This window comes from Drosophila nasuta, chromosome 3, assembly GCF_023558535.2.
Source record: "Drosophila nasuta strain 15112-1781.00 chromosome 3, ASM2355853v1, whole genome shotgun sequence".
In the NCBI taxonomy this organism is placed as follows: Eukaryota; Metazoa; Arthropoda; class Insecta; order Diptera; family Drosophilidae; genus Drosophila; species Drosophila nasuta.
This window is the reverse complement of record NC_083457.1, coordinates 4,723,644-4,745,616: the sequence shown is the minus strand read 5'-3', so window position 1 is coordinate 4,745,616 and position 21,973 is coordinate 4,723,644. Positions and strand designations below refer to the sequence as shown.

The 21,973-nt window shown below is 36.7% G+C and overlaps 1 long non-coding RNA gene across 4 annotated transcripts in view; it reads right to left on the bottom strand.

Annotated features, from left to right (window-relative positions):
• Positions 1-1,143: 1,143 nt before the first annotated feature.
• Positions 1,144-21,973, bottom strand: part of LOC132791710 (uncharacterized) — a 66,961-nt gene continuing 46,131 nt past the window's right edge. For 2 of the 4 annotated variants that reach the window (XR_009632932.1, XR_009632931.1), the window contains exons 4-5: positions 10,632-10,781; positions 8,896-10,549 (exon numbers count right to left, since the gene is read on the bottom strand). This is a non-coding gene — a long non-coding RNA (uncharacterized LOC132791710). Of the gene's footprint in view, positions 1,732-8,895; positions 10,550-10,631; positions 10,782-21,973 lie in introns of those variants that run through there. The other 2 variants (XR_009632934.1, XR_009632933.1) reach the window with 2 other exon arrangements.

Below are 21,973 nucleotides of genomic sequence, written 5' to 3'. Positions count from 1 at the left end.
ATTAAATCAAGTTGTTCTTCATTCATTTTGGCGCAGTTGGGATTCGAAATGCAAAGAGAAAATATTAAATAAATGCATTTCTTTAAGTTTTATTTTATCTTTAATTCTGTCTTATAACTTAAGCAAAGTAAGATATCAATAGATATTTTCTCTATTTAATGCTAGTCTTAGCCTATTTCTTTTTTTATTTAAATTTATTTAATTTGGCTGATTACCTAAGCTTACAGTAGTAATTCATTTTTTTATTAAATAATTTGTTTCTTTGTTTCTAAAGACATACAATTCTATACAAAAAGATTAGAAACATTATCCTGAGTCGGTTGGTGTTTCGGCAGGATTCGTTAATCGTAATCTGCAGGGATAGCAGGACTGCAAAGGATTTTGCAGATATAGCTATTGTATAGGAAAAACTTTATTTAACTATCTGAGTTTCTGTGTTAATATTTATGGATTTGGAAGAAGACAAGGTGAAACAATTTTTAGGACCCTTGGAAAAATGTTTGATGATATTTAGATCCTACAATGCAAAGCGATAATGTGTGAGCAAAAGAATGAAGTCATAGTCATAAGTAATAAATGTTTTGCGGTCTTAAAAAATGTGGTAGTTAATAAAACAACACGAATTGTAGCTTAGCGTCCGATTTATTCTGCTGCTAGATCAAGACTGACCGCATAGCTTAATTATGTATAACATAGAATGTGAAAAGAGAGAAATGATAAAGAGAGCCAATATCGAGAGAGAGTTCGGATAGCCGAGAGAGCATTGAGTTAAAGTATATGTGTGTATGTGTGTGTAGGCACACGTCCTACTACAAAAAAATGCAGATTGAATAATTTAGCTTATTGGTTTAATTTTGACATCATATAATCTTCAGTCAAATTTTTGCTCTTCATTTTAAAGCGATTTTTGTAATCGGTCAAATTAATTATTAATACATCAAGCCTTTATTTCATTTATTCCAACTCTAAATTTTGAAACGTAAATTCTAATATTATAATCTGAAAGAACATTGCGTCTTTAATAATGTCATTAGTCTGAGTGACATATGGATTTCCATTGATTGATGTGTGACTATTTAATTTTACAATTTCATTATATAAATATACAATAATTTTCTTCAATTTGAATTTGCTTAAATTGTAAAAGAAGGAAAACTCGTTAAGTGTTTAAATTTGATTATTGAAAATATATATTTAACATTGGCTTTTATTAATAGTTAATTGATGGCGCTGCTATCACTGGACATTGCAGATGGTTGATTGAGCGATAAATAGCTCAACTCGGCGGCCCATTAGGGATCATAAATAATGACATCGGAGCTGGCTGATTCGATGATAAATCGTTGACAAATGGCGTTACAAACGGACGAAAGTCCCACCGACCAGTTTAAAAATCACGGTCGTTGTGAACCATCATCCGGTCGCACCGTACCATGACCATGATAAAAAGATTGATTCAAAAAAAATTGACCCCAAAGCTTGGGTTTAGTTTTTATGCAAAATCATTTGCTGCACCTGATGCCTCTGATGTGTCGGTGTTTTCCTCCTCCTTCCATCGCTGTGCCGGAAGTGAAGCATTTAGTTGTCCACATGATAATTTTTCAATGGCAGCCGCTGTGATGCAGCTCCTCCGCTCATCTGAGCATCTGGGCATCTGGGTATCTGGGCATCAAATGCACATTAGGCGTGGTTCTGTGGCGCGCCATTTTGCGTTGACAACTTCTCGCCCTGCTGAACGAAAAGAGCAAAGGAAAAGTGTTGGTTAATGCGACAAAAATGCAGCAAATGTTGTTTGTAAAGTCCACGGGATGGGATAGAGAGAGAGAGAGGGTAAAGAGGCGAAAGGCATTCTGTTTCTGTTTTTTTTTTTTTTAGTTTTGCGTTTTTCTTTGGCATTTTTATGGTCGCACACTCGAGTTAGTACTGCACTTCCGCTAATGCTGCCGGAAATGGCAAATAAATCTCATTTGTAATCGTGAAATACGAGTGTGTATATATATTTTATTCCAGTTAAAAAAAGTCTACTAGTCGGCTGAGTGCAACCTGTACAGTGCACACTCGCACACACATCGTAATAATAAAAGTTGCGAAACAGTTGCAAAACTTTCGCCAATGCCACTCGAAAAGTAAGTCAATAAAATGCCGGCAACGACTGCAAAAATGACAAAAAAGACCAGAAAAATACCAACAAAACGATGATGAAGAAGAAGAAGAAGAAGTAGTGAGAGGGGGAAAAAAAGATATCGGCATATTTTCAAGAGCTTAGCGAGGACTTAGCGACTGTCGCCAATGGCATTGACAGGCGTCGAAGGACTCTTTCCGGCGCATTCGATTTGGTATTAAGCCATTGAAACTTTTATTGATTTAGTAGTATTTCTTTTGCTTCTGATTTTCTGTGTTAAGCCCAACAACTGAATTCACTTTAGTTGCCATTTTGACTAACTTTTTTGCACCTAAATTATAATTTGAATTCATTTATTGCTGGATTTTAACATCAACATATGATGAAATATTGTAATTTGAAATAATCTATTATATCATTTTTATATCTATAATAGATTTTAATCATATTTCTAACATTCTACGTATAAATTTTAATTGTAATCATTTGTGTCGAATTAATTTAATGATAATCTAAAATATTCGTTGTATTAATGACAATAAGTTTTTGTTGTGTTTAGGAAATTAGGAACGATAGGAAAATAAGATTTAATTTAAAGTATGCAACGTATGCTTAAGCTACTATTCTATATATTTGTAAACTTAGAAAAAATTTCATATTAAAAAAGTATGAAACGTCTGTTTAAGTAAACAATATTGTTGAGCTCATAAGTCGTTTACTATTTTTATTTCTTAGTTGGTTTGGTAGACAATCTGATATATTTTAAATGTAATAGTATATCGTTATACCAAATATATATTTCGGTATATTCGGTATGGTCTAAGTCCCTTTAGTTGAAAATCTGACACATTTTGTACTCTATAGTATGTATATTAAAGCATATATGCTTTTTGTGCAAGTCGCTGCTGTTCATATTCCACTAAACAAAAGTATTTTTTAAATAATTTTTAAGAACTCTTTCGAGAGATCGCTCAAACAAAATTTCGACACCTCATCTGGAGTTAGCTTACCAGTTTTGTTGTGTACATATTTACCCGAAATATATGCGATTGCCAGTCAGCATCCAAAGGTGCCGCGCTCTCTTTGTTCTTCGAGTATCTGAAGAATACAACAACAACAGGAACAACAACGAAGGGAAAATAAAATGAAAATCAATTTTCAAGCACACAACCCAACGGAATTTTCTCAAGTTGATTTTATTATTTACTTGCGCTTTGTACTTGGTATTTGTGTTTGTATTTGTATTTCGCATTTCGTATTTGCTGTTTGACAGATTTACTTGAATGCTCAGTACACATGAGAGGAGAGATTTGGCTGAGATGGGGGAGGAGGGAGGAGGAGGAAATTCGACTGCATTGCGTACTTTGTGAGGCACGTTTTAACTGATGTAAGATGTGTACTCAAGGGAGCCTATCATAAAGATGCGAGTGTCTGCGAATTAAATGCTAAGTGGATGTCAAGTGAATTGCGAGGAGCATGACTTCTTCAATTGAGTGTGAGCTAATCCAAAACTTTAACTCTGACTTTGGCTTAAACTACTTTCGGCCAATTGTTTCGCCAAGCTGCCTTTGTAATCCTTTTTTTGTCCTTTTTCCCAATTTCTCTCTCTGACTGATATGGCGTCGTCTGAGCTTTTTGATGTCTACTTTAGTATGTGTGTCTGTGTGTTTTTAACACTTTTTTTGCCTCTTCTGCGATTTCATGTACTTTGTTCAAACACACACACATACACCTCAGCACTTATGTGTGTGTGTCGGAGGCAATGAAGTGCATTTGAAGCACACTTGATGCACGTACAGCACGCAGTGCCTTTTTAGATGTATTGTAAATGACTGCAGCGTGGGCGTGGCATGTCGACGCGGTTCGTTAGTTTTGACACACACACACACATACACACATACAGTCTCAGTCTCACTTGGCAGACAGGAAGAGGAAGTGTATGTGTGTGTGTGTCTATATAGCGTCTGTTTGATAAGTGGCAGCATTTTTTTCCTCTATTTCTCTTTCAATTCTTTTTGCTGTTGTTTTTGTTTCGTTTTTTTTCGTTTTTGTGCTGACACTACGTCAAGAATGTGTTGTATCCTTTGGGCTGATCCTTTTGGGCTGCAAACCGGTTGCCCACTAATGAAATTGTTAATTTTTGTTAGCAAAGTCACGTACACGATGTGTTGATGACGCTCAAGAGCCTCCTCTTCATGCCTCCGGCAATTGCCAACGCGCCACAAAAGCGAAAAGAGTTGAGTGGCCAGAAAGAAGAAAGCAGCATAAAGGGAAGGTGATAGGGCTGGTGTCCTAAGACAGCAGCTCATAAGTCAAAAGGACGACCAAGGGGGAGAGAGATAGGGAGGAAGAGTTGAATGTTCAGTAAGTGTGCAACAGGCCAAATGAAAAGTTTCAATTGCTCCATTTCGATTTTTGCTTCAATATTTGACTACAACAATTTAAGACACACACACAAACACACACTTTTGCACAGTTGCACACAGACTTACACGAGTGTAAGTTGCACGTGCATGTGTCGACATAAGGAGCCAAAAAAAGCAGAAAAAAAAATATTATATAGTATATGGCGAAAAAGTCGCATTGCAGCTATTTCTGTTACGCTTGCCAACTGCTGCCCTACGGTTCTATGTGTGTGTGTGTGTGTGTATGTGTGTGTGGCTCACATTAATACCGTTTACCTACATCTTTTTTAGCTGGGGTAGCTCGTTTGGCACGTAGACACGCATACACACACCCTCCCCCCTCTCGGCCACTTCTCTCCTATCTCCTTTATTTTAACTTTACGTTGCGCCTTGTCGCTTCTTCTGTTGTTCTTTATTTATTTATTTTTTTATTTTTTGGGAGCCATTTTGCATTGCATTTTATTCTACTTTATTCACGTTTCTTTTACTTTCTCTACTTCTTTCTCTCTCTCTCTCTTTTGGCTATTGTAGTTATGCACAAGTGCAGAACGCTAAAGCTCCCAAAATGTCTGCTATGCATGCAACATTTCTCTTGTTTCTACTTCGTTTGCTCTTTATTCCTTTTATGCTTCCTCATATTTACGTTTAACATTTGCTGCAAGTTTTCATATGGAACTTGCCATTGTTAAGGTTTGCATAAATTCGGAATTATAACAAAATTCATTAGATACATTTGTATTGGATTCTTTGTTTTTTTTAGAGTATTGAAAGAAGAAAAGTAGGATTATTCTCTTGAAAGTTTAATATTTTATTTTGACTTTATTTGTTCTATTGCTTCTTCATTTTTACGTATAACGTTTGATGTAAGTTTGTTTTCATAAGGATTATAAAAATTGCAAATTAAAACAAAACACATATATTTGTATTGTATTTTTTTGTAACAAGAAAGTTACAGTCAAGAAAAGCTTGAGTGTGCTCGATTGTTACTCATTTTCAATAAACCCATATTGTAAAAATATACCAAATTAATATACTAAGAATACTAAAATATACCAAGAACTGTATTTGGTATATCAAAATATACCATCCAGTACAAAGTATAGTAATTTTTTTAATTCTTCGTGCCGGTATTTGAAGAAACTTTAAATATTTGTTGTACTTATGTTCACTATTTTATTCCGAGCATACTTTAAGATATGAATTCTTTTCCCCTTTTAAGTGTTACTATTTGAAAATATACTAAAAGAAAATAAGTATTATATGTTGCAAGTCTGGAAGCTACAAAGTTTTATGATGATTTCAGTCCACGCACATAATTCTGAGTTTCTTGGAAAAGCTTGCGTAATATGTTCTCACTTGCTCAACTTTCAATTTGTGACCATCATCAGTTGCAATCTGAAGCAATAGGTGGTTAGGTGTGCCACAAGGCTAACACACAATACAACACACACACACACACACACATGCGGCGTATACGTAATCTGTTTAAATACAACAATAAATAATGAAAAACAGCAGCGCATATGCGAAATAACGCTAAAAGCGAATTTACATACAAAAAGTGGAGAAACACCAAAAAGCCGACAGCGTTACATATTATAATGGCCACAGGCAGCAGAGCTGAGTGGGAAGGGGGACGCAAATGGGGGCGCGAATACAAGGCTCTGGGCAAAGCTGGTCACGTATTTTTTGGTAGCTTTGCATGAGAAAGATAGAGGGAGGGGGAGAGGGGAAGATGTAGAGCAGCCGCTTGGCAATCATGAACATGCCATAATGCTTGTGACCGCGGCTATTAAATCAACACGAGCGTTTCACACACACACACACACATACCACTCTGACACACGCACACACACACTCACAATACTCTGGCGAGTAAAAGAGGGAGCATTTATTTCCTATGATTTATTATTATTTCGTGTGGTTTTTTGCTATTATTTAAATTTTAAATAGCTGTAAAGTGCACACACACACACACTCACTCACACACTCATACACACTCGGAGAACAATACGCCCACTAAAAATTGTATTTGCGGGCAGCCTGATTTTATTGTAGTCCTTACATCGCTTGCCTTTTAAACTGACGCTGCTGCTGTTGCTATTGTTGTTGTTGTTGATGTTGTTGTTGCTGCTATCATTATTATTATTTTTATTATTATTATTATCGTGCAGCATTGTTTGCTGGCATGCAGTTGCTGCAGCTGCTGTTATTGTTGTTCCTGGCCAGCCATTTTGTGGTAAATAGAGTCGTTTAAATGCATACAAATAGTGCAACCGTGTGGCATGTGGCATGTGTGTGTGTCTCTCTTTGTGCTGGTGGAAAGATTTTATAATAACATTCATAATGCAACGCTTGCATGTCATTTGCAACATTTTACAACATCGCGTCGCGTCGCGCTGCTTTCATGAAATATTTCGTAGCATACTTTTTGGGGCAAGGCGAAAAAGTTCACTGGCCACTTTAAACGTGCCGCACTTTCGGTTGGGCTAATAAGTCGACTTAAGACTGAACTCAATTTCAAGACTTAACCCACGTGACACTTGCTTGCTTGCTACATTTTGCGGCAAGCTCAACGCCACTTAGCTATGCTGCTGTCACTTAATGTCAACTGGCTGCTAATAACTTTTGTCTCGCAGTCACTTGCCATAAAAAATCGATGTGGCACGAGCTAGATTGAGCCACATTACAAATGATTGCTTTGACATACTCGCATGCGAGGTGGGGTGGTCGAGGAGGTGCGGGGCGGGGTGGGTGCCAATCGCCTGCCACAAGATCCGCTAAGCGCTCAAGACACACGCTCATGACAGACATTCGGTGTCTCCTCTTCCTCTTCCCCTTCTCGGCCATATTTCAATTTTATTGCAGCCAATCAGCCCACGCCTGCCACGCCCACTGCTATAACAAATAGGTATCACCTGCAATATTTTTCATAACATCCAAAGTCAATCGGATCCAAAGTGTAGTGAATTCATTCGAAAACTCAAAAACTACTTCATCATCAGCATAAACAACGTTCACATTTTCTTTCGTGCAGCTGCCCAATAAATGTTACTGAATGTCAACAATGAAATATGCTGGCATACTTGCCGTATACTTAATAATAATATAATAACAAATGGGGCGGTTGTTGCATAAACTGACATTTCATTTTCCCTCTCCCTCTCTCTCTCTGTCTCTTTCTCTCACACTTTATGTGTGTGCCTCATTTTGTGGGGAGCAGCGCAGTGAATGCAGCCAAAAGCAACATAACTGGCAACATAACTGCAATGTGGCATTTTTGCTGGCTGCTGTGCCGCTGCTGCAGCAGCAAGTCAAATAAAAACTGGCTACAATACAAAACAAATAGAAATTTATTGCCTGGAATTTACGACGTTTCATGTGCTTTCGCCTTGCTGCGGCTTTCCGCTCATTTTTTTTTTTTGCTTTTTGGGTTTTTGGCAAGTTTTTGACTCTCCCGAGAATAAGTTTTTTTTTTCTTTCTTTTTTTTTTGGTGTGCGCATATTAAATGCAAATTAGCATTAAAGTTGTTAATTGAGTTGAGCTGTAAGTTGGCTTGTAAAAGGGCGTACAAAATAATATTAAAGTAAGTAAGAGGTTCTCAATTTAAAACGCATTTATATAATTAAAAGAAAGGAATATTGAGTTTAGTTTGTCATATAAGTAATTTAACTTTGAACTATGTTTTTAATAATAAAAACATAATAATTATTCATTAAAAGGCGTAAGAATAATATTAATTATAGAAAGGGGCAGAAATTCAAAGAAGATTAATTGGTTTAAAATGATTTTAGACCATTTAATAAGCAGTGAATAAGAAGAAAACAAGATTGGGTTTAATTTGTCTTGGAGTAATTTTATATTTGTACGTACTTTTAATTCGTATGAATAAGAAAATTGTTATATAGAAAACGCGTAAAAAATAGTAATGCAATAGTTAGTTCATCATAATGTACATATATTGTGAAGAGAGAGAGGGAGGTAGAAATGTAAGAGAATTAATTAGTTAAAAATGCTCGTAGAGTTTAAATAACAGTCAATAGTGAGCAAGTAATATTGGTTTTAATTTAACAGAAAATAATTCCAATTTTGAACTGTTTTTTTTCATATATTATTATATATAAAATATGTAAAAGTAATTAGTTGAGGACCGTCAATATTACGAAGATGGGAAAGAAAGTCAAAAGTCGAAATTTGAAATTTTGTAGAACATTAAAATATAACTCAAAAAGAAAAAAGTTTACTGTAGCATAATCAATTTCCAACAATTTAACTGTTTCTTAGTTATAGATGTAACCTTTGGATTATTTATTATATAGGATAAATTAATAATATAATTTCACGATTAGGTTATCTAAATCTAAACAGTATTTACTGACGACTGTCTTCGCTACTACTTCTATCGATTGCTGATATCGATGGCTTAGTGCCTATCGACTTACTAATGCCAACCGATAATTTAGTTTCTATCGAGTTGCTTCCACTTATGTTACATTTATATAAGCAAGCAAATTACTATTTCATAATACATAGAAAATGCATTAAAAAACTCTAAAAACGTGCAACATTAAATTGTTCGGGCTGTTATTTTAGCTAAAAGGAGTTTTATTAAATTTCGCAGGGCGTGGCACAAGTTTAGCTAGTCAAAAGTTAAGCCAACAATAAAACAATGGCAACGCTAGCAGCAAGCAACAGCAACAACAATAAGTTGCAGCAATAACAAGAATAATGGCAACAAACATTTGTTGGCACATGTTCAAAATAAAATCGCATCGCTTCGCTGCTTCTTTTTTGCGCAGAGTGTGTCCAACTGTCTGTGTGTGTGTGTGTTTGTATAATTTCTTTTTGTCTTATGGCTTTAGCCGCTGGCACTTGCAGCAAATGCCAGTTGCCTGACTTGCCTTCCCTTATCATCCCTTCCCTTCCTCTCACCACTTGCAACACTTAAAATGCATTTTGCTTTTTGGCCGCTCACTCAAGCTGCCGCCTTTCTGTCTCCCTCTTTGGGTCCTCTCTAAAGCTGTCTCTGGCTGCATCTAATTCGATTAAAATGTTGTAAATTATTGCACTCACATGGCTAGCCTTGCATTACAAGAGTGTGTGCGACTACATGTGTGTGTGTAACTTGGCAATATTACGTAATGCTTTATTGAATTTCCCAATTCGAATCTATGTTTGCTGCCAGCTATTTGGCTGCTGCTGCTTCTGCTGCTGGCTTCTGGAAATGTGTTTTCAATGAACGTTTTGTGCGTTTTGCATTTCGCAGCATGAAAAATGTCCTTTCGCCCCATAAATCTTGCGAGGCACGTCGAGTGCTGGCCTCAGGCTGCGGTTTTCCTACATATTCGAATACGAGATTCACAATTGAATTCGAAATTCGCAGTCGCATTCGCATTCGCATTCGATTGCATTTCTTTTTGATGATATTTTTAAATAAATGCGTAATAACGATCGTAACTTTGAGTAGGAATGAGAAAAGAAGAGACAACAACTGCGGGGGGAGGGAGAGTAAATTTATGTTATGACTGTGGCAGAGCAGAGCAGAGCAGCCTGCATAATGTATAGCCATACATTTAGTCATTTAGGCAACTGACGCATGCCACATGGGGCATATCAAATACTTTGCTTGGCCTCCACAATTTTGACGTAGGCTGTGCTCCTTCTCCTTCCCGTTCTCCTCCCATTCCTTCTTTCCCCTCTGGCAGCCTGCAATCAAATGTGGCAATTTAATTTATTGTTTATTTGGCCAAAATGACTGCAAGGCTCTCTCTGCTTCGGAACGTGGTTGAAGTTGTTCCTTCTCCTGCTGCTGCTGTGGCACGCAAACCCGAAATGCTTGTAAATAAATAATTTTTGTCTCTGAACAACTAAGAGCAGAACCCTTCAATCATATCAGGCTGCTGCTGCTGCTGTTGCTCGCTCGTGCTCTGGCCAAAATTGAAATTAATGACTCGATGCGGCATGTATCTGGATCTCCAACTGTAGCTGTGCCCCACGGCTCGTCAATGATGCGTGCCTGCCCTGCCAAATCAAAGCAAATCACAAAACTTTCGGACGAGGCAAGGCACCAATGCCTACAACTCAAACTCAGACCACAACTTACCCCGCAAAGATGGAACGTGGAGCGTCGCTTTATGCCTCCCCCGAGGACAAGCTGCAAAGCATCAAGTTTGCGGCTGACACAGCTGATTATTATTATTGGTGGTGCATGCCTATTGAGTCCGTTTCCGTTCCGTTTCCCATCTCCAGTTGCCTGCAAATAAACGCAAAATAAACGAATTTATTACATTTATAAATGGAAATTTGCTAAATATTTGTTGCAGCCACAATCGCGCCGCGTCTCTTTGCCACGTCTGTCTCTGTGTCTGTTTCTGTTTCTGTGGTTGCCTCTCGTGCAAAGTCAATCAACTTAATTAAAATTAAATAAATATGTATTTTTAATTAAAAATCAATCACACGGCTATTCAGCTGATGACATTTTCAATGGCTCCTCGCATTCTCATTTTCAGCAGCAAGAAAGAAAGCTGCCGTCGTGTATGCTCGACTTTAAGTTACCTGTTAGATGGTTAATCCTAGAATCAATGTTTCCTAAAGGAATCTACAATTATTCAACTGAATTTGTGAGATCAAAGAATTTGCCTTAAGTTGTCTACAAATTTATGCTTATTTAATAAATTAATACATATTTTGCGTGGCGATTATTGACAGCCAATTATTTAGGGAAATGATTTACTTTTAAAGTTCGTTGTCAATTCTTACAAATAAGTTGTTGTTTATTTCTCTTATCTATGATGAGAAAGTTTTAACATATGAATCGGAAATACATTTTAATAACTATAACACACTATTTTTGCTGGTCGAAAAGGTATCAAACTCTTTTAACCTAAAGGCATCAGGTGCATAAATTCGATTGCAATCTTTCGATTTGCTCATTGAATGCAATTGACTGAAAAGCGTTCTTCAACATCGCAAATTGCCAATCTGTGTGTTATCAAGTCTGCATTCAATTTCAGTTTCCCATTGAATTCACTTTTTAGACTGCATTCAAAGCGATTAAAAGTGTAATGAATATTTGAGAGAGTTGCAAAAAGTTGCCAAGCATTATAGTTGAGTTAAATTCGCATTAACGTAATATAAATATTTATATTCGTGTTTTAATCAGCTATTCAAACTTAATCTAACGAATTACACCTTGAAAATAAATTTAGTGTAATTTCTAGTTGTCAGCCATTTAAGTTTATGTAGTTTTGCACATATATTTTCCTTAAAACAGTGAATACTATTTACCTGTAATGGTTTTATTTTTGAACAAATTAATTTGTTTAAGTTTCTTTTATCTTATCTTATTTATACTTGCTTTCAAACAACAAAGTTTAAAGTACTGTACCGATTGTAAATTAACCATAATGAACTACAATTAATGGCAAGATGAAAAGTTTCTGTAGAATATTATATGTAATCAAACTGTCGCTCCAAATGCCTATTAAATGGATAATAAATGTTTTCATAAATGAAAACATCATTTAGTCAAACATTTCTAATAATTTTAGGTGCTTTGGTTGACAATCAGACATATTTTATCGATATTCGACATAGTTTAGTATTTTTCCAGTGTATTGTTTGGATATATAGTATTATAAGAATATTGCCGCACTGTTTTGTCTATATTGAAAATTGGTACTTTAATACTTTACATTTATTTATTGCATCTTCTATTTAACTGAGACAAAGCAAGAGTAATGAACTAGTATTTATTGGAATTCAAAGAATGTGTGTGGAATATTCGACGAGTATTCAACACAAAAGTGTCGCTGCAAATGCGTATTAAATGCATAATTGAGTTTATTATCAAATTGCAACGTTTGCTTATTACGCGTTGTTGCAAACTGTCATTAATCATTAATTGTTTTTAGACTTTTGCACCTGGCCAATTTCACAAGCTGCACGAAAAACTGGCCAACAATGAATGTGTTTCCGTGTGTGTGCGAGTGTGTGTGTGTGTCTGTGTGCCATAATTGTATGCGTACACAATATTTATTATTTATTGCAACAAGAACAACAGACTGTGTTGTCTGGCAGGACAACGCACTCGGGTCGCCTTTATCCTTGCATGGTGATAATGGGATGCGTTATAACTTTTAATTTTAATTTAAAATGCATTTCGGACATTGCACGCTGCACGCTGTACGCTGTCTGTGTTTATTCGCGAAATGAGTTTTAAATTAATGTGATTTTTGTTATTTATGAGCTGCAGCAACGTCGTGTTTAAAGCCACAAAGTGCTTGCATAGCCAAAGCCGAGGAGCATTTAGGCCAAATCACAGTGCGAAATGGCCAAACAAATCAGCAACAGGCAAACAAAACAAAGCAGAACGACAGAAGCACACACAAATACACTCGCAACTTGCATAACAAATGTAAATTGTATCGCGCACACACACACACACACTTGCACACACACACACACACGCATGCAATACGCATTCGAGTTTTAAACTCATAAAATATGCAATCAATTTTCTGGCTGGAATTGAAACCTCTTTTGACTCAATGTACAAACCACACACCTGCTTTGTCTCTCTGTCTCTCTCTCTCTCTCTCTCTCTCTCTCTCTCTCTCTCTCTCTCTCTCTCCTTTCCCTTCCTCTTCAGTCTCTGTAAATTAGCCACCCATCTGACCCATCGTCCCAGCTCATTTGCAATTCTAATTGTTTTCCAAATTCATCAATCGCTCTCAACTCTCTCTCTCTCTCTCTATCTCTATCTCTTTCTCTGTTCCGCTCTCTTTCCCCATGCGAGCAATTGATTTAAGTGTTTGTAATGCGAGTAGTTGTTGTTTATTGTGCGCTTTGCTTCCATTTCATTGCGAATTGATAATAAATTGTAGGCTGTCAATAATTTTAATACCATGTGTCTATCACACTGTAATCCGCCCCATTTTTTTCAGCTTGTTCTTTGATTGATACCTATGATTGATTTGCAGCTGAAATATTGCCACATGCAGCGCAGTTGACAACGAATTTAACCATTTTTTTCCACGACATTTCCAACGGACTTTTTGACCTCTTAAATTCAGATTGAATGCTAAATTAAAGAGTAAAATGTTTATCAAAAAAGAGTATTCATCAAAACTGTGGCTGCAATTGCTTATTAAATGGCATAATTGAGGTTTATGAGTATTATTATTACTGTTACAGTATATACAATATATACTAAACATAGCATTCGGTATATTTTTGTATTTTTTCAGTATGTTATTTCGGTATATGTATTTATATTGCTTTCGCTGACAATCTGACATATTTTATTGATGTACCAAATATCCGGTATATTAGTATATTAGTATATTAGTATTTTTCAGTATATTATTTTGTTACATTTATATAACGGGTATATCACAGTCGAGCACACTTGATTGTAACTTTCATTAAATGGCATAATTGAGATTTATGAATATTATTATTACTGTTGCAGTATATACAATATATACTAAATATATCATTCGGTATATTTTTGTATTTTTTCAGTATGTTATTTCGGTATATGTATTTATATTGCTTTCGCTGACAATCTGACATATTTTATTGATATACCAAATATTCGGTATATTATAGTATTTTTCAGTATATTATTTTGGTACATTTATATAACGAGTATCTCACAGTCGAGCACATTTGATTATAGCTTTCATACTTGTTTTTTCTATGCTTAATATGTTTAAAGCAAAAGTGTTTGCTTAGCTCCCACCACAAATAAGTGTAGCATAGTTTTGGGCGCATATCAAGCTGCGTCATGCTACGCATTGCTGACTCTCATATGCGTGCAACAGCAATTCTCAGTCGACAGTTTAATCACAGAGTCAACACTGAATGAATTCCTTGTGCAGGTGCTACTCTCGCTGCTGCTGTTGTGCTGCTGTTGATCACGCCCCAAAAATATAATAATAAATCAAGCGTCTCTGGTTCCATGTTGCGAACACTTCCGCTTCCGTTGCGCTTTGTCATGCTCATGGGGGAATAAACAATGCATTCGACGATGTTTGTTCAACTTCAAAAGCGAACTCAACATTTAGCGGCCCATTTAACACAATCAATGAGGTTACTAAGACTACAAACCCAGCAAAACCTCAATCAAGTGAATAAGCAAGCGGCCAAGCATTGAAATTTGATGAAGTCAACACGCATTAGCATTGCCTGCGTATGTGTGTGCGTGTGGCTGTGTGTGTGAGTTAACAACAACAAAAAAAAGGAAAAAAAGGAATTCGCTTATTTATAATCACTTACATCCTCCGAATGGAACGGCACAAAGAAAAGCGCCTCAGGTCAAAGAGAAAAGAAAAACTGGCAAGCAAACAAAATACACATTGATATAATTTGTTAACTGTTGAGGTATGCTGAGTGGGTGTGTAAAGAAAAAGAAATGCCAGCAGAGGCTTGATTAAGTGCGTTAATAATTGAATAAAAGGCGTGTAAGTGATATAATTTGATATACGATATAACAGGATAACTGTTAGTTCATCATTCATATTTCCAACTCAACCATTTTCTTTCGCTTTTCTTGATGTCGTTTGCCCTGAGTTTGGGGAAAATTACAAGTATATGGCACTTTAATTTGCGTGCCGCCCTTTTTGTGCCTTGGCTCATTTAATGATGCGTATACGCAACGTTGACCCATGCTGCCCGAGGCCGAACTATTGGGAGTCCAGCAGGGGACACTGGATATTAAATTAATGAAGCTTAACATTGAGTAAAATACTTCGATGCTGACGGCGCGCGGCATCAACAATAATTATAATCCGAATGCAACGTCAGCAACAAAAGGCGAAGATAAGGATCGGGGAAAGATGGCAAATAGATGGCATTAAGCGTTTAGCGTTAGCGTTGTCTTTGCCACACTTTGCAGCACTCAACTGTGCAGCAACTTTATGCAATTATGTTAATAACAATGAAGCAGGGACTGAGGAATGCAAAAAATTAAAAACACAGGCAAAAGGAACGCTGTGCAAACTTTTGTGCAGTGCTCGACGACGTTAGTTTCGTTTGCTTTAGCTCGCTTTACACATAATGAAATAATTGCGACGCCTAAAAGTATGTAACAGCATTTGCCTGCGCACAGATTGCAAAGTTTTTAGCATATAATTTAATAAGTAATCGCTGCAGCTGAAGGAGGAAGAAGGAAAACGCAGCTGGATGGCTGGCTGGCTGGCAGCAGTTTATGCAACATTCCAGCCGGCAGTTTATGTGGCATGTGCCACAAAAATATTCAATTTTACACAAGCATTTTCTTCTTGGGGCCAGCTTTGCTTAATTGCAGCATAAACTTGGCCTTATTGGCAAGTCCGATAAACTTGAGCTTGTAATAGAGACGCAAGATGGGTGCAAGCGAATTCTTAATAAATTGCAGATTTACACAAAAAGGAAGGAAGACGACGTGGGCAGGAGGAATGTCTTACATATGCATTACATGTGTAATTTGTGCTGAGTGTGTAACGAAATTAGAACTTTTGCAGCGTCTAGAAAATGTTGCAGGCGAAAAAAAGAAAAATAAACGAAGAAAACTTGTGAAAATCTCTCTTCTTTTTGCGCAAGGAAATGAAGTGCCAGGCAGGACAGCAGCAGGCATCATCTCTCCCTCTCTCTTTCTCTCTCTGTTTCTGGGGAGAAGTGGCAGGCAGACAGTTAGCAAGTTGAGTCTATGGGCCAGATTAACTTGTAGCAGCACCAAGCACAAACATTGCATGCAACAATCGGGAGACGGGTTTGGAAGAAGTGCCAAGGATTTCACCCATAAAATGCAGTTGAAGAAATTGAAAAAGTTTGCTTTTTTTTACTCTGTGCTGCTGCTGCTGCTTTCGTCTTTGCAATGTGCATAATGTAAAGTTCATGCTAGTTTTGGTTCTTAGCTGAGTCCGACCATCAGTCTGCCAGTTTTGCTTGACTCCTTCGCCATCATCTCCCTCTCTCTCTCTCTGTTTATTTCTGCTCTACTCTGCACATGTGTGTGCATTGAAGCATATCCTGCTGCTGCTGCAGCGGCAAAAGAATTGCTTAAAAAAGCCAGTATATAAGTACACATGTATGTATTCAGTTCAGTGCAACGCCCACTTGGGCAACATGTGTTGCTCAACGCCTCCGCTCTGTGCTGCCACACAGACTCTTAAATTACACAACTTGACGCTGTTATAAAATTCAAATTAACTTCTCCTCAGAGGTTTTTCGGCGTGTGTGTTTGCTTGTCTTTTGCTCTTACATGAAAAATGAAAACAAATCTTAATTAAAAATTATTGTTGACACTTTTTGTGACTCTTTTTTTGTTATGCACTCGCTAAACTCTTTATCACAAAATTATCTTTCGCAATTGTTCCACATTTCTGTATGTTGGCAGCACTTTAAAGTTGAATTTAACTCAGGAATTCAAAAGAAATATGGCTGAAATGGGAAATGGACAATATAGAACCGAATACTATGTAATACGTAGAAAAGAATTTAAAGTCTTTGAAAGTATTTATTTGTTAAATTATTATAGTATTATTACAAAATGAAAAGCAGTATTTAAGTTCAACATTCTATTTAGACAGATGAAAACAATCTGAAAACATTATTATTGAACAAGGAATTCCAGAAGACCACTTTATGATATTCAACGTATAGCAATCTGGAACACACTAAGTTTGCATTTATTTCCATTTCAGTTTCATTTTAGATCACCTTATTTGAAAAATATATTGAGTCTGTGACACGTAAGTTTGACCTTTTTTACTTAAACAGACTACAGGAAATGTCCAATCTTAATAATTGCAATATAACTTTATTAATAACACCGAAAGCTGTCAATCAAGTACACATTTAGAACAAACTTCATAAATTTCATTTTGGTTTGGAACACTTTGATTTGAAAAGCTCGAGCACAAATAAATTCTACTTCTTCTACTTAAACAGATTAAATCAACTAAATATAATATATGATATATTATAGATTTTAAGATTAATCGTAATTGCGAATTCTTTTCCAATTCATAAAGTTCAACATAAATTTATTGTGTTGCTCTTTTGCTATTGATAAACAAAAAAAGATATCTTTTTTCATTGGACTTCTTAATACTCATTTTCTGCTTAAAAAGATTATCTCAACTAAATATAATATGTGTTTTAAGAGTATGACGTTTTCCAAAAATATTTCCAATCTTTGAATTTTCACACAACTTTATTACGCTGTTTTCTTATCGACACTTTTGCTATCGATAAAAAACACTTCGACCTGCTTATCATGTAGCAATCTCGAACATTGAGAAATCTTTGTAAATCCGAGCGCATTATGCAAGTTAAGTAAATGCCAAAAGCAATGCGAAAACAGATTTGATTAGGCGCATAAAATTATCGTCGAGTTTTGGGGCATAATTTGCAGACACGAGCCCGAAATGCCAATGCGCAAATGCTTGAGTAGGCAACCACAACAGAAAAGAACAGAAAAGAACAGAACAGAACAGAACAGAGAAGAGCGCAAGTTGAAGTAAAGTCGTAGCAATTGAATTGGTGGCATGTACATAATTTTTGGAGGCGCCACTCAAGGCACACACACACACACGCAGAGCATTAAGTCGAGGCTTATCGATTAGCTTAAATTGCCGTGCGTCGATTGAGCTTAATCCGCGCTTCCACAAAGCCCCGCAAAATCGTTGCGACGAAAGCTGCTTTTTGCTTTAAGCAGCTTTAAAGCAACTTCTACGTGAGCGAGTTGCGCAAAACTTTTCATGTGGCAAGCGGAAAGTTTTATTTTAACTTTGTTACGCAGTTTTTCGAGTTTCGAGTTTTTTGTTGTTGTTATTATTACTATTATTATTAAGAACGCTGTTAACCCCTTGTTGCCGACCTATATGGAAAGTGCAGCTAAACTTTGGCTTGCCACGCATGCAAATAGAGAACGTGAAGTGGAAGCTCATTGCATGCAAATAAACATTCAATATGCATAGAAGAGGACACACACACACACACACATAGTTCTGCAACATGTCGCGTTAAGGATAAAGTTTTTGCTAAATTGTGTTGTTGTTGCTTCTTTGTCTTTGTCATTGTCTTTGTCTTTGCCTTTTTGTGTTGTCTCCCTTCGATGCAGTTCAGTTCACTTCCCTTCTCAATTTCTTTCGCATTCAATTGCTTCTATCAGTGCACTTTGATTTTCTTCCTCTTCAGAAAGTTGCTCAATTGCTTGCGCATGTTGCAAGTAGCAAGTAACGAGTAGCTAGTTGCAAGAGCCATTTAGTTTTATTGCATTGTCGTGTGCGGTTTTGCAAGTTGCCAAAAACTATGCATTTAATTTTGTTATTTTATTAGTGTTGCAGCAACTTCACTTGCCACTTTTACTTCGTTAAAGTACGCCATAATTTCGGAGCTGATTCAAATCTCTCTTCTCTCTCTCTCTCTCTCTCTCTGTCTGAGGTAAGTTTCGGGCCAATTAAATGGCTGGCTAAATCGGTTATCAGTGGCCAATTAGCAGCATATCAGAGACGTGTGTGTCACATACTTGTTTCCTGTTTCTTTTCTCAGTAGACAAAGAGGGACGAAGACCAAGTTTAAAATGCGCACGCAATGGCAATTAAACTCAGTCTTGACTAATTAAATTAAATAGCGGCCACTAGAAGCAGGCATATGCAAATTAAAAGAATATAAAGCGATCTATGTTGGGAGGAAAAAAGACAATTATGCTAATAAATAATGTTATAAAGGAAGTTGAGCAATTAAATTCCCTTTTTTTTGTTGTGTTTGATACAAATAGTTGTATTAATTTAAATAGCTCGTAATGTAGCTCTACTTGCGAAATAATATTATACAATTGCGTAATACATATTACGTTGCCACAAACCGTGGCAAGCGCACATTTCTTCCACCTTATTGGCTTCCAAGTGCCTTCTACTCTGGCTTTGGCTTTGGCTTTGGCTTTTCTTTCCATTCCTTGACTTGGCTTGGCTTGGCAAGGCAAGGAAAAAAAGTTTCTATTTCTTTTTTCTGTATTTTTAAAGTCCCCGCTAAACCACACAACCTCAGGCCTCCGGGCTGCTTTCCGTTGCCAGCTATGGAAACTAGTCGTAAAACAGTATCCAAAGCCATGTCGTGCAATGCAACTGCAATGCAAACCTTCGCTTCGCTTCGCTGTGAGAAACTCTGCACCTTGTAGCACAAAATGGAAAGAGACAGCAACAGCAACAGCAACAGCGGCATTGAGAGAGCCACATCAAGGAGAGGGAGAATGAGATGCAGAGGGGCATTCACAACGAGGACACACTAAATCCACCCATCGCTGCACGCTTACACCCCACTGTGCCCTTTTAGAAATGGGCACAAGACAAGAAGTAAAGCGAAATTTTTATGCAACTTTTTCACGGCAAATGCTCTGGAAAATTGCGATGACAACGGCTTAAAATTTAAATCACCATAAATTGAAATGTCGACAAACCATTCATCTAAATAAACTAGCAAATTTAAATTGCAACTAGCCAAAGCTCTTGTTGCCAAAGGAATTGCATTAAAAAGTTTCTTTCGACATTTTAAAGACTCATAAATTGAGCAGTTTGTAATGAAACTCATTTTGTTTGTCTGCTTTTGTTAATTAAGTTTGGCATTAGTTCATGCAACTGTTTACTTTGATTGTAAATTATTAGTCAATGGAAACTAATTTGAAAAATAGCCACATTTAAGGTACATCACTCATACGTCCAGTGATACAGGAATGGAAAAATGATTCAGATTTGTCTGGTTTTTCGTTTCTTGTTTTTGAAAGATAGATATAAATTGAGAATCACTGGATACTATGACTTTAACGCATACTTGCTGTGAATGTCAAATAACCACATTTCAATTTAATCACTCATACGTCCAGTAATACCCGTATGTAAGAATTGTAACTAAAAAAAGATTCAAAATTCCAAAATCTTCATCGATTTTACGTTTTTTTTTTTGTGCAAAATATTAATTTTTAAATTAAATGATGTAACTCTTTACTGTATTTATCAATATTACCAGTGAATATATGTATATTACTTATACGCCCGGTACTTAACCGAATATATAAGAATTTTAATTGAAAAATGTTTAGAATTGTTAAATATTTTGGTTAGAATTAAAATGCACAAGAAGAACTATTAAAAAAGAACTATTTTTTCCTGTCTCCCATCATGGCTCTTGGTTTTAAATTGCTAAACTTTATGATTTGACTTTGTCTAAAATGTTTGTTTTTTAAATAGTTTCCGTTTATCAATTGCCATATTGCTGATACTTTACTAAAAACCAATGAACAGCTTTACTTTTTATTCATAATATTTTCCATAGCATTATTTAATACATTTTTCTTTCCCTTTTTTTGACATTTAAATATATTATCCAATTTCAATGCAATTCTTTTTTATTTGCGTCAAATACATTACTTACTTTGCTTCCACCTCTCTCTCTCTCTCTCATATTGTCCCCTGGCTAGTTTAATCTTTTTCAGTTGGCTAACAAAAAATAAATGGTGGCGAAATTGTCGTCAGCTCCTGTGTTGCAGTTGCTGTTGTTGTTGCTGTTGCTGTTGCCATTGTGCTGTTGCTGTGTCAATTTTAGCACATTTGTTGCTTGATTTGTGCGCGTGCTCGTATTTTGCATAACAATTGCAATGCCAGGCAGAGGTAACGAACAAGGGGCAGATGGAGGGACGAAGGGAGGATAACATGGAGTCCGCCTCCTCTGGGAGCTGCATTCGGTACACAATTGATTTAAATGTTTGCGCACATGTTTCCAGCGAGCCATGGAAAAAAGAAAATGCAAGAGAAACCGATGCGAATGCCCAAAAGCGCGAACAAGCGAAAAGAATTCACGTAATAATATGCAAAGTGAAAAAAATTGAGAAAGGCAGAAAGAATAAATGGACTAAGGGTTCGATGTGCATTCGAATGTTAACGGAGGGTGCAGAGAGTGAAGAAGAAGAAGAGTAGTTGCAATTGTCGCAGCATGTCGCTGGGCGTCAACAAAATTTTTCCAACTCAATTACCAAGCAGCTGCAACGTGTGCAGCGTGGCAAATCTCAAGCGGCTGATGCAAGCACATAAACTCAAATATTGACAGACAGCATTAGCGTTTTAGGGACGCTGAAAGGGAAGAGAGAGAGGGAGAGAGAGAGAAAGCGTGGTTACCTTGAAGCCAAAGTTGAAGCCTAGAACTGAATTTAAAGGCGTGACACGTGCGCTGGATGCTGCCTCTGCTTCTGCTTTTGCTATTTATATTTACCTGTCACAAACAGACAGCCAGACACTCTGACAGGCATAAACCAAGCTCCACACGCACACATCTGTTCGCTGGCACCTTGCACTAATAAATAAACAACAGCAACTGACAGCAGCAACAGCAACAGCAACAGAGATGAACGCCGCCTGCAACTGCGACTTCAACTTCCATTTCAACTCTTTCTCTTGCCAAGAT